Source organism: Pavona decussata, unplaced genomic scaffold, assembly GCF_977016875.1.
Source record: "Pavona decussata unplaced genomic scaffold, jaPavDecu1.1 SCAFFOLD_124, whole genome shotgun sequence".
NCBI lineage: Eukaryota > Metazoa > Cnidaria > Anthozoa > Scleractinia > Agariciidae > Pavona > Pavona decussata.
In genome coordinates, this window is record NW_028145538.1 from 1,358,274 (window position 1) to 1,371,113 (window position 12,840).

Consider the following 12,840-nt stretch of genomic DNA (forward strand, 5'->3'; position numbering starts at 1 on the left):
GGGTAATATTACACCAAATAATGGTGCATAACATGTTCAAACAATTATGTCAGAATCTGTGTTATTTTACACTTTGCGAGAACAAAACTACCCTCACAGAACTGTAAATTTGCCCTGCTATTGGTTTAATAGTAAACTTCAAATTTGTGTATTGTGTTACAATCTAAAAAAGTGTAAAAATACACTTTACACTGTGTGTTATTATTCCCAAAAAACACATATTTTTTTACACTGAAACGCGGTGTAAAATTACCCAAGAACTGGTGTAACATTACTTTGTAATTTTAGTGTAACAGTTTACACTAAAAAGAAGTGTAATTTTACATTTTCCCATTTGTAATAAAACACTTTAATTTTTAGTGTGTACTTTGGTTCAACCTTTTGTCTTAGAACCGCTATTAATATTTTTTTAAATTGGTGATTTAGAAATTAATTAACACAGTGTTCGAAATTTAAATATAGTGAATTTTGGCCAAAAATCATGATATCTCCCGTGATAGTGCCCCTTAAATTTGCGGTGTTCATACACCGTAGTTACGCAAAGCCTAAAAAAGTAAGAAATTCTTACCTAAACAGAAATATGCCTCCGCCCTGTTGCTGTACAGTTCGGCGTTCAGTTCTTCATTCTTACAATTCACTTGAATTCCCTCCGTGTAGAAGTGTATGGCGTTGCTGAGATCTTCCCCTTCGTATCTCTCATTACCTTCATTATTGTAAACCTCTGCTATGGCTAAAAATCAAATCAAGTAATTAAAAAGGCTTGGATATTACTCGTATCCCTAAAAATCTAGTTATAAGCACTTCACTTTAACAAACTTGTGAGAGTTTGGACGGGATGGGGGATAGGCGGGCTTATAACTGAAGTATATCAGCGGGGCTTAGAACTGGTGATATTGGCACAACCGGGCTATGAAGAAAATAAATGACGGGAGGAGGTTAATGACAGGATTCAAAATACAAGATGTGGTAAAAAAAAGATCTACTAAAAAACAGTCATCTTATAATATGTTTCTTCTCACCTCTCAAAGTTTTGTCATCAAAATCCAGTTTTTCTTCACAAAGTGGAGTGGCGTCACTCTCACTTGTAACTTTGGTTGGACTCCTCGCCATGAATGCCGGGAGTTTATCCTAGGGATAGAATGTCGTACGTTCATTTAGTTTTTCAGTCATTGTTGTTGAATTCAAACGCGAAGCTGAAATGTTCGTACAAAACGAAAAACACCTATAAAGGAAAAAGAAACAAATCCAAGATCGCTGAATTCTGGAAATCATGACGTCATCTCGATGTCATGTAAATAACTCATCACTCATTACCTAGTTTCAGACCTCAAAAGGAAAAGCACTGTTCATCCTCCCCGCTCCAATGGCATAGCTTTTATACTCTCGTAGTTATGAGGGGAGAGGGGGAGGAGAATCCGCTTAACGCCCGGCCCAAAGAGGCCAAAAATCCCGGTCTTCAAAGAGTGAAAATAAGCGGCTCATGTTCTCATTCCAGTCTGGCTTATTCGGAAATTTTGAATACAATGGACGAAATTAATACCTACCTGAGAAGTTCAACGTATAGTTACATCATGTGACTTGCCAGGGTGGCCGGCTACAAGAGAAGGCGTTGAACGCCAAGATCAGTCTGAAATACAAGACAGTTATGCATAAAAGGGACAAAGCATTCACACAACCTCAAGGACAAAGCGAGTTACACTCTGGGGTAAGTAAGTGGGTTTGAGAAGGATGGGAAAGGAGTTTCTATTCTCGTATAATTTTAAAAATGAACACTTCACATTCGCGACTCAGATAAAGGAGACATTTTTTGAGAACGAAAGGCTTGTTCCTCGTTCTTACTTGACGCACTAACACACCGGTCAGGCGTTCCTCCCATGACGTCTAAAGAAAAACGAAAACAGAATAGTTGATCAAAGATCACCGAAGGACGAACAGAACGGCTGGATTCGGTCACGCAATTTGACAATAATAAAAGACGTAAAGGAAAATCACGATTAACGGGAAATTGAACATTTGTGCTTTTTTCCAGATACATTGAACATTCTAAAGGCAAAATAACTAAGCCGTTTTAATATACTTTACTTAAGAAGGAACTTTGTTTCGGTGTATGTTGAGTTCACATATTTCACAGCCAACAGCCTAAGTTTCAGTTTTTCATGGCCTTAGGGAACTGGTCAGGGGTATATCATTCTGTATTCAAGAAGGAGAACGAAAGCCTAATTCTACGCTAGGTGCCTTGTGTCATTCAGGCGAAAACGAATCCAACTGTTCCTCCGTTTCGACGCAACCTTGCTTGACTTTTATGAACCCTATTGACCTCACTCACACAAGAATGGTGTAATGTTTCCTTGTCAAGAAGTTTGAGTGGCGGCACGGCCGCAGTTTGTGAAATTTTTTACCTCGGTAATCCTGCATGGAAATCTTATTAATCTGCCACCCATATTAGTTTCTACCTTTTTAATTCACAGCGTAAGTCGCATGTTAGTCAACAGGCAAAAGGTTCAAAGGCAGAGAGACAAGTCTGCGAATTAATGATTTCAGAAATTTCAGTGGGAGGGAGAAAACTTAACTTGTTCCGAAATCCTTTCTTGGTGTCAGTAATTGAAACAAATCCAAAATCATGTAAGCGGGTAAAATATTCAACTCGGGCCACAAATTTTAAAGTAAGCTGAAAATTACTGGGTGGAAATTAAGCGTCAAAGAAAATTCAAGATGCTTAAGCATTCTCTCAGTTCCTTTAAAACTTGATGCTGTTGTTCTAAAATGTAGTAGAAGTTAGTTTCATTGATTTGCATAAGTTTCTCTCATCAACTCAATATACATGCAGAGAGAGTATAAATTTGTTTTAAGTCAAACAAAGGCGGACAGCAATGTTTCTTTTATAGATTATATTTCTTTCACCAGTCGGCATTCCACGAAACCAAAGCCGGTGACGTTATTAGTGTATTTTAATAAAAGTGTCAGATTTAGCAACTTACACAATTTGGTGAAATTTCCATCTTGAATTCGAAAGTAAAAAGATCGAGATTGTCTCAACCCTTCTCTAAATAAAGTCTTGCCACATTTAGAGCTATATAATCCACATACAAAGCGTAGTTTTATAGCTGTACTTTCTGTATCAATTGCGGACAAAAGATGATCAGTGTTTCCTTCAACGAACTTGTTATTGAAACGATGGACTGACTTCAACAAACACGGAATTCCTATATTTTCGTCCCAAGAAACCGAAATCTTTGTCGTGTGTATGGTTCATGAAAATTGAAAAGCGAAACTTCAAAACAAGGAACACTTTTTTTCCCCAAGAAACTTAATTATTTATCACATTTTTCGACTTCATTTAGGAACAGGCTTAATTTTAAAATAAAAGAAAGAAAGACATGCCACTGAGTTCATGATATCTGAACTTACGGCGAAAATAAAGGGCTTGTCGCATTCGGAAATCCGTTCTTGGTACAATCAAAACAAAACCAAACTCATGCAAACGAACACGACATTTAACACGAACTACAAAATTCAAAGACAAATTGCAAATGGAACTGCTTTGCTTAGCCGCACGGCTAAGTCTTACTGCAAAAGCATCACAAGATACTAAAGCTATTTAATTAGACATCACTTTGTAGTAATAATGTGCACTTAGTTTTATTCACTTGTATATGAGTAAGGATATCCTTTCGATATCCTTTCGATTCTCATCTTGTAAACATTTCCTATCCAGGAATTCAGTCTTTTGTGCTAAAGGACGTGAAAAAGCTTGCAGCCGTCTTGTTTCTAGATGTTATTCGTTGTCCCGTACTCGGCCAAAGTTGCTGTCCTTGCCTCAGTTACTTTTGAACAGAAATCACCGAAATTACATAATCGCACAGAGCTCACCATTAACATCGAGTAGGACTGCAATTCGGCATTTTCACAGGTAATTTCGTCTTTGAGGCCTTTTTCAGTTTATTTAGTCGATGATATTTACTAGAAGGAAGCCACATGCCCACATCCCATTACTGGCACTAATTAACCTAAGTTGCAACATGCATTCATATCATATTAATAGTAATTAAGTCTTGTGTGAGCTGTTAAAGGCAATTTATAGTAGTTGAGTTTCTAATTTTACGACATTTAATCTGTAAATGTAAGCAGGCTTTACTACGCAGAAGGAAATACACATTTTTGGTAGGGAGGGTGGGGTCCATGTAGAGTTTCTCTCAGTGCAATTCAAAGCGATAAAAACAAACGACATAATTGTTTCTATTTTGGGATTATACTTCCTTGAACAGTTTTTTAACCCAGGGAAAAAAAAATTTATCATTGCGTTCATTTTCAGAAAAAAAATAAGTTTTGCAATTTGGTAAGATTTCCTTCTTCTGTGTGAAATATAAACATTAAATTTCTCAAGCCGTTTTGTTGTTGGCTTTTTTCTCCCAACCGTCAATTTCATAAGCCAAACAATCTCCTTTTTTACTGTCCTTCCCAGACTCTTAAATTGTCTTGACACTGTTTTGCGAGTGAAGATTTTCCCTTGATTTGTTTTAACGCATGTTCTACGGAAAAGAGAAAATCAAAATCACGGAACTATAACTTTATTTCAAGAAAGCTAGGGAATCATCTTATCACCTTCTACGACGTCATTGGTCAAAAATATATTGAAACAAGAGTCAGAGGACACAGATGGAATCTAAGGCGTTAGCTGTGAAATTGACGACTATACTAACTGTGAAAAAAAAAAGTTGCTGTATGGAGAAATCCTTTTTTTTTAAGATCGACATTCTATTTTTGGTTTATTCAAAGTCAAAAAGTTCCAACTCAGTTCTCAAGAGAAAACAAAGAAAATCAATATACTGTGTCCGTGATTTGGATATTTGTTGCTAATTACCATAAAATTTTGCAAACTTTAGCTTTGAATTTCTCCAAGAATTATCGATCATGCATTTGAGAAGCTATATCAAACACTCAAAAGTGTGTTTCATCAAATATCCAAACACCTCGAAGTCGTTTCAAAAGACTCGGCTGCGCCTCGTTTTTTCAACCTACGTCTCAGTGTTTGGATATCTGATGAAACACGCTTTCTCATGTTTGATATATTACTTCAAAAGTTTGAGATATTTGAAAATTCTCTGTTTTGCCGAAAACAAAGTGTTGCTGTACCATTTTACTTGGCAGGTACTTTCGTTCAATTCACAAGACATTCATTTGCATGTCAGCCTCTCACTATTTAACTAAAAACATATAAGTTTGCTTTTAGTAAACCACAGAGCAGTTAAGTTTTTCTTGAAATATACTTCTTCAGGCAGTTTCTAACCGAAGAAACAAGAGTCCATGAAGTTGCTATTGCATCCCGTTTCAGACAAATTTAACAATTCGCAGAGGGGGGAGGAATTTTCATCTTTGCTCCGAAAACACTATAAGTTTGCTTTTAGTAAACCACAGAGTAGTAACGTCTTTCTTGAAACATTCTTCTTCAAGCAGTTTCTAACCGAAGAAACAAGAGTCCATGAAGTTGCTATAACATCCCGTTTCAGACAAATTTTAACAATTTGCAGAGTCTGGAGGGATTTTCATCTTTGCTCCGAAAACAAAACAAAACGATCGATATTGTCAAACTGCACTGTTCATTCGTTCTCCTCCTTTAAACTGTTAAACTACATAAGCCATACGGTCTACATACAAAGCGCGCCGGTTTTAGTTGTGCTTACCTCAAACTTTAAGTTCTTGACAATGTGTTGTGGATCAGTTATCATGAGTCATTTGATTCGACAAATCTCACTTCAAAAATGAGGAAATATATTTTCATTCAAAAAAACCGAAATCAGTAGATCACGTTTTACGAATGTGTCATCCGCGAAAAAAACGTAACATGCGTCACGAAGACACAGATTGAAAGTTAGGAAATTGCTTGATTAAATGTCTGACTGAGTTCTACCCAAGCTACAAAATGTAGTGCTGCAATTTAGTTTGAAGAAACCCGACTGGAACATTTATCCCGACAAAACAGGCTGAAAAGCCTCGCGTATTTGCAATCCATAAATTTCAACCGTATAGATAACCTACTTAGGTGTGTAAAATCCTTTGCGCTTTTAATGACTTTTTTTTTTTGCGTATTTCTTGTTAGAATTGTAAATTCTTCGTCAGAATTTCAAATCAGGGAAAGAAGAGTCCATGAAGTTACTAATCTTAATCTAAATTTATAAATAGTTGGTAAACACGCAAATTGCATTCAGTTTCGGGTAAGAAAACATTTGCGCAGAATTCGCTAAGACTTCCATCTTCGGTACAAAACTCTCAAACGTAAATACATGTATAGTGTTTTGACTCTTTTGTATACTGCTTAAAGTAGAAGCCATGCAACCACAGAGTTTCAGTTCTTGTAATTATCTCACCATCATGCTTTAGAACGGTACAGCCTGAAAATCAGTAACTCTCCCTGAAAAGTGTCATCTTCCATGCAAGAAACTGAAAACAGTCAGTCATGTTTTCGACCTCATGCGTCAGAATTATTTATTTTGCGATTAATAATTTTGAAAGTTTGTTTCTCGAGCGCAGATGAAAATTCGGGGAGAGTAACACGAAAAGAAACTTTTTAGTTGACCATATCAATCGTCCACATTATACTGTTCAGTACTAGATAAAATTTGATGAAAAATACAATTTCTCTTGACAATATTCTCTGCTCGTACAATTCCCCTTTATATCGATACATTCTACCAATTTTTAATGTTACAAATGTGCGCAGAACAACCTATATGTATTCATGTAATAAAGTACTCTCCACGATTGAATCAATCTACTTTATCTCCCTTTTGTTCGCAACCAGTCAGACAAGAGGGAAACACAGAAAATAAAAGATCCGTGCACTGCAAACCCTACCGCTCAAAGTTTTTCTAACTGCGTTGTTACTGTCCTTCTTCGCTAAATATTTAAAATACATAAGATATACAGTCCACACACAGTATGTGGTTTTATAAGAAAGTTATACTTACCTCAAAATATTGTTGTCTTGACACTATATGATGGACTGATAAATTTGAAAAGTGAACTTGAATAACACGGAACTGTGTTTGTGGTCATTTGTATCTTCTTCCTAAAAAAACGAAATCGGTTTGTCACATGTTACGATGTCATGGCTCTAAAATTAATTCTAACAGGCGTCACGAGAGGCAGAGATGGAAACTTGGGGCGTTGGCTGAGTAAAATTCCCTGTTAACAGTGAATTGCTGCCCAACCCAAAACTAAACCATAGGTTCGTAATGCGTGCAGAACAGATGACGTTCTGACAAGGGTCACGTGAGTAGTGTCTTGTAGTATCGAAAAATAAGCAAATGATTAAGTAGTGATATCGAAATCTTTTTAGTATTGGTTACTTTATCGCGGGAAAAAAAGTTAGTAATTTTCTTATCTAAAAACTTAATTTATTGTGGGCTCATCGAAGATGCGAACGACGTTGAGGCCTCAAATGTAATAAATGGCCCTAAATGTAACAAAGGTCCTAAGTGTAATAACTTTCGGCCCTAAATGTAATAAAGGTCCTAAGTGTAATAACTTTCAGCCCTAAATGTAATAAAGCTCTCGAATGTAATATATGTTCTGCTTCACATGAAATCACAGTGATAAATATGTAAGATTTAACTGCATTTTGATTTATTATACAAAAGCAAGAAGGCCAAAATGTGTCTAGGGGATCCCGATTACATTATAATAACAATCTTTTAATAGGATGCTCCATCACAAGAGTGGTTTACATTTAGGTCCTATTACTAGATGTATATTATATGATGCAATTAAAATATAAAAAATTTAAGCTAAAATCGATATATATATGATACAATTAAAATAAAAAAAATTAAGCTAAAATCGAGATATAAAAATAATTACAACATACACACTGCAAGGATTAAAAACAAATACTTAATTATAAAAAGTAGAAAAAAGACACTTCTTAAAAATTGGAAAACTTGCTGAGTTTCTTACAGTTCTCTCTAACTCATTAAAGTCTTTGAAACAGTGGTACCGCGAACGATGTTTTCCCCAATTATATTTGATTTTGGGGAGCTTGATAGTATCATTTTACCTTGAATACTCAGAACCCACTGAAATAGAAGCCTTACGTCAAGTGTCACATATGCCACTTTAATCTGCAGGTCCTATTCTACAGGGGCCAACAGTGACGACAGAAATAATAAATTTTACCTTAGGCCTTTTTATTGTAAATGTTTCACCTTGTGATCTTTTTAAGTCCACAACGAATGGATGCGAAAAATGTCACACGGGAACTCGAGTGTAAACTGTACCGCGCTTGAACAGTGGCGAAACTGTCAATAAACCGCCTTCAATAGCCTGTTAGCTTGAGATGAAGTCTGCTTTATGTATGTCTTTAATTGTTTCTGTCGAGTCTTTCTGTTTGTGGCTAAAAGTTTTACATAAAAAATGTGTTTTTGACTTCATTTCTCTACTTTTCTTCAAAGCAGGGTTCGTAAGGGCATAGAAAAATCGCTTGCGGAATTTGAGAATGTAATTTTATAGGCCTGGAAAATCGTGCATCTAGGCGGATCATGAGAAGTCATTAAAACTAATATCCCTGCTACAAAATCAAAGTAAGGAAGTTATTAAAACAGTTAATTAGAGATTTTCCATATAAGCTTCAGTACTATTTTTGATAAATGAGTGACAGAATAGTCTGCCAAAATGAGCTTCCAAACACTACAATCTAATTCAACTTAAAAATTTGACTGTTTAGATACAAATCACTATTTGCAAAAGCTTCAAAGGTACGCGGAAATTAACGCAATTTTTTCGAAAATTCGCGTTAACTTTCTATTATTTGAGCACGATGAGGCAAGATCGTTTTAAGTTGTATGCTGCTACCATAAGACATTGAAGAAATAAATTCAAGCGAAAATTAGCAAAGGGGAATTTTGGCCATTTGCCTGACTGATGACGCCATCACAATTCAATCATCAAAGACATGAGGTCAAACCGTGATGGGACTCAGTCAATGGCCTTTATTACATTTAAGGCCAAAAGTTTTTACACTTAGGACCTTTATTACATTTAGGGCCGAAAGTTATTACACTTAGGACCTTTATTACATTTAGGGCCGAAAGTTATTACACTTAGGACCTTTATTACATTTAGGGACATTTATTACATTTGAGGCCTCAACACATGTTCCCCGACCACTCTTAATTTCGAGTCCCGGGGTACTTCATACATTTGCCTCATTAATACGACCGCTTGAAATTTGTGGTGGCTGAAGCGATTAAAAGAAAACACAAATATAGCTTGCGTTGCAAGAGCTAGGAAGGAAAAGGGAGAAGGAATTAGACCGGCACGTGAAGTGCGTGGGAAACGCTAGGAAGGGGAAGGAAGAAGGAATCAGACGAGCACGTGAGTGCGTTGGTAGCTCGTGAAGCGTGAACAATTCCCCTCTACCCTCCCCCTTTCTAGCGCTTGCCGCGTAAGCTAACAAAAACTTCTTATTCATGCTGCTCTCTTACGTTGTTTTTTCTTTCGGTTTCCTTCGCTTTTGAGATAAGAACAAGATATGGGGAATCGGACATTACAGCCCTGTGATCTGGGATCAAAGGTTACGGATCGGGTTTAATAACAGTTTCTAGAGGGAAACAGGGATCGGATCACTGTTGTTTGACTGACCTTGTTTTTCTTCTTTTGGCTCGTCACGCATTAACTGAATAGAATCAAACGAGCGAGTGAAATAAAAACAAATGATGCAAAAAAGAGCTACGCTGATTTTTACAGTCATCTGTTTTTCTCTGTTTCTCTCTTGCTTGTTCTATACCTCTATGCAAATTCTGTATGACTCTCGAATACCATGAATTTTTTTTTAACTTTATCCTCTCTGTTAACCCCCTATCTTAGAAGCCCCCATTTGGAGGTTAGATTTTTTAAAATTGGGACTCCAAGCAGCAACACTTGAAAATATAAACTTACATTACTTAAACCACTTCGCCCGGTTACTACAACTCGTTCGACGCATGAAGCAGGCTCGAATTATCCCAGAACTGAATGGTAGTAACAGCGTTCAAGTGCAGGACGAAAATGAAAATGTGCCATTGTTCCTTTTGTTGTGTGATGTTCTCGTTGTTTGTTGCAGTTATAGCTGTTAAACGGTCCACAATTTCTGTCGCTCTCCCGCCTTCAGATGTAATGCACCAGTTCAAATAATGCTATTCAAAACACAAGGGAGGGATATTTCAAAGATCTCCTCGCAAAGTGTCGGAAATTTACCAGAGAGATGAGCCCGGGACTAAACAAACCGGTTTCGGTTGAAATATTGGAAATCAGTTCGTGCCAATTTTCACGATGCAAGTATTGTACTGGATTAGAACTGACCATGAGTCTGCTATCTGCGTTGTACATTGGGGACTTTTTAATGACGTTTTTAAATTTACTTCTCAATATATTAAACTGAGGATTAAGTAATAGTACTTCATTATTCAGAATTGCAACATAAGAAACAAAACTGCTGCCATAGGCCTAAAATGAGCGAATCATGATTTTGAAAGCCTGTTGCTCTTTTCTCGTGTCGGACTTCCTTATTTCTTATTTTTATTTCTTTTACAAAGACTGTAGTTATTCAGTCGTTTCCTTAAAACCGACTGTTAACAGTAATCTTGACCAGAGTCGCTGAGTTTCAAACGCGAGGTATTCTCACACCACACAACATTATGTGACCTATGATGTTAGCTAGTGTGACGAATACAAATTTTATTGCGGGTTCCTGGTGATTATTTCTTGTAGACTTAGTTACTGCTGTGAGGTGGGTCGTGTTTTCAAGCTGCAATGAACGTTCTACTGCTAAAACATATCTTAAATGTTCATCGCAGGTTGTTGGTCTATTGAGTGGTTGTTCCTCTAACCATCATTGCGCGATTTTGGGAAATAAGCCCATATAAACTCTACAATTTATTTCCGGAGCCTTCAATTGATGTTATTGTTTTGAGGTTGAATTTGAATATATCGAAATTGGGCTATTGAATACCGGCAGAAATTTAGCTCGGGCAATGTTCATCTCTGTAGCAAAAAGCAAACTTCAAAACAAGTCTTAAATCATTGGAATTGGTTAAACAACCAGTACTTGTAAGGTGACAGTAATTTTCCATGAAGGTTACAACTTACCTGTTTAAACTCCTTTACAGACTTTTTTTTTTCGAGAAATTTGATTGCCTGCTGGAGTAGAATGGAAACTAAAAATCAGTGCAAGATACTTCTGGTGTAGCTATTTCAATGAAATGTGTCCACCACAAACCTCTTCGGGACTTGCATGCTAAAAGGGAATATTGCGTATAAATTCGCCGGGTAGCGAAAAAGCTTCTTTGAAGAAAACATTCGGCAAATTTGCGTTTAACTTTCTTGGTAGGTAAATGATTGGGTCGTCTTTGTTTTCCCTGTTCTCTCAGTTTGTCGTTTATTTAAGTCTTAGTTCAAATCTTTATTACTATCCAAGGCTCCAGCCAAGGGCTGGCCTTATTCCCCTATTCCCAGTACTTAACGGCAAATTACCTTTCTTTCGTGTGGCAGATATAACTTCGCCCAATCCTAGAAGAGTGGAGAGCAGAGGAGAGGAGAAGAGAGGTAGAAGAAAAGAGGGAAGGGGAAGAGAGAAGAGGGGAGGAGAGCAGAGCAGATGAAAGGAGAGAAGAGGAGAGAGAAGAGAAGGGAGAAGGGAGGGGAGAGGAGAAAGGAGGGATGGGGAGGAGAGAAGAGAAAGAAGAAGGGAGGGGAAAGGAGAGGAGGAGAGGAGAGGAGAGAAGAGGAGAGGGGAGTGGAGCGGAGGAGAGGCGATAGTAGAGAAGGATGGGAGAGGAGAAGAGAGGAGAGCAGAGAAGTGAACAGTGTAGCCTGCGTTTGCGGGGAAGTATGCGCGAGGACTCCACCCCTGTTACCCGGGTCAAAAACTGTAAAAACAAGACCACTCGGACTGATATTTAATTTACATTACAGCAATTTATTAACTATAACCCAATTTACAATCATATAGAATTATTCTGAATTACTATTATCCTAATTCATGTTTGGCAAATATAAACCAAAACAAGGTTTATAAAATAACATCAATTTTATTTCTTTATTGGATTTCTATTCAAGTCTAAGATATAAACGAGATTCCGCTGATAGCTAATCGTGTAATGTGCATATTTACTTTAGAAACGTCTAACTGAACTTAACCGATTGTAAAAAATGTTTGCTTTATGAAATTAACCCATTGAAAGTTCTTTATTACAAATGTATTCCTATAAAATAACAAGCGAAATAGCTTAAAAGTACTGTATAACGCTATAAAATAACTACCGGTTTACACTATTTTAATATAAATTGCATTTTAAAGACTTGACTTTTCCTTCCCTTTGAAAAGTCCATACCTCAACAAGTTTTCGCCTTTGGTCTACGATGTTATCCTTTGTGTTTGTGAACAAATCAAGAGCATTTTTGTCGACAGACGAAACCACACGAAAAACGGTAGCGTGGACCAAAAAGTAACGGAACGTTTGGTTAGGAAACCGTAAAAACAGTGAGGGTTTCATTAACTATTTTAAAATATCTGTATTTGACAGTTATATTTCACATTAATTTATCGAGATGGTTATCGTAGACTACAACGAAAATCTAAAGAAACAAATTAATCATTACCTTTTCAAAAGCGATATTTACTCTTAAGAAAGAAGCTCCTTATTGTCTTCTAGCAAGATAGGGAAGGAGCATTGCCACCAGAATCGCAATGTGGCGGTTAATAAAAACACAAGAAGCTGAAGTCAGTTCACCAAAGCGTATGAAAATATTCTGATAAGAGCGGTTTTCAATTGTGACGTAAAACTAAAACCAAGACAATTACTCTGA

At 36.7% G+C, this 12,840-nt stretch overlaps 1 protein-coding gene across 4 annotated transcripts in view; it reads right to left on the reverse strand.

Annotated features, from left to right (window-relative positions):
* The window catches only part of LOC146469385 (uncharacterized), a 136,148-nt gene that overhangs the window by 38,217 nt on the left and 85,091 nt on the right, over positions 1 to 12,840 (reverse strand). The window lies entirely within an intron of this gene.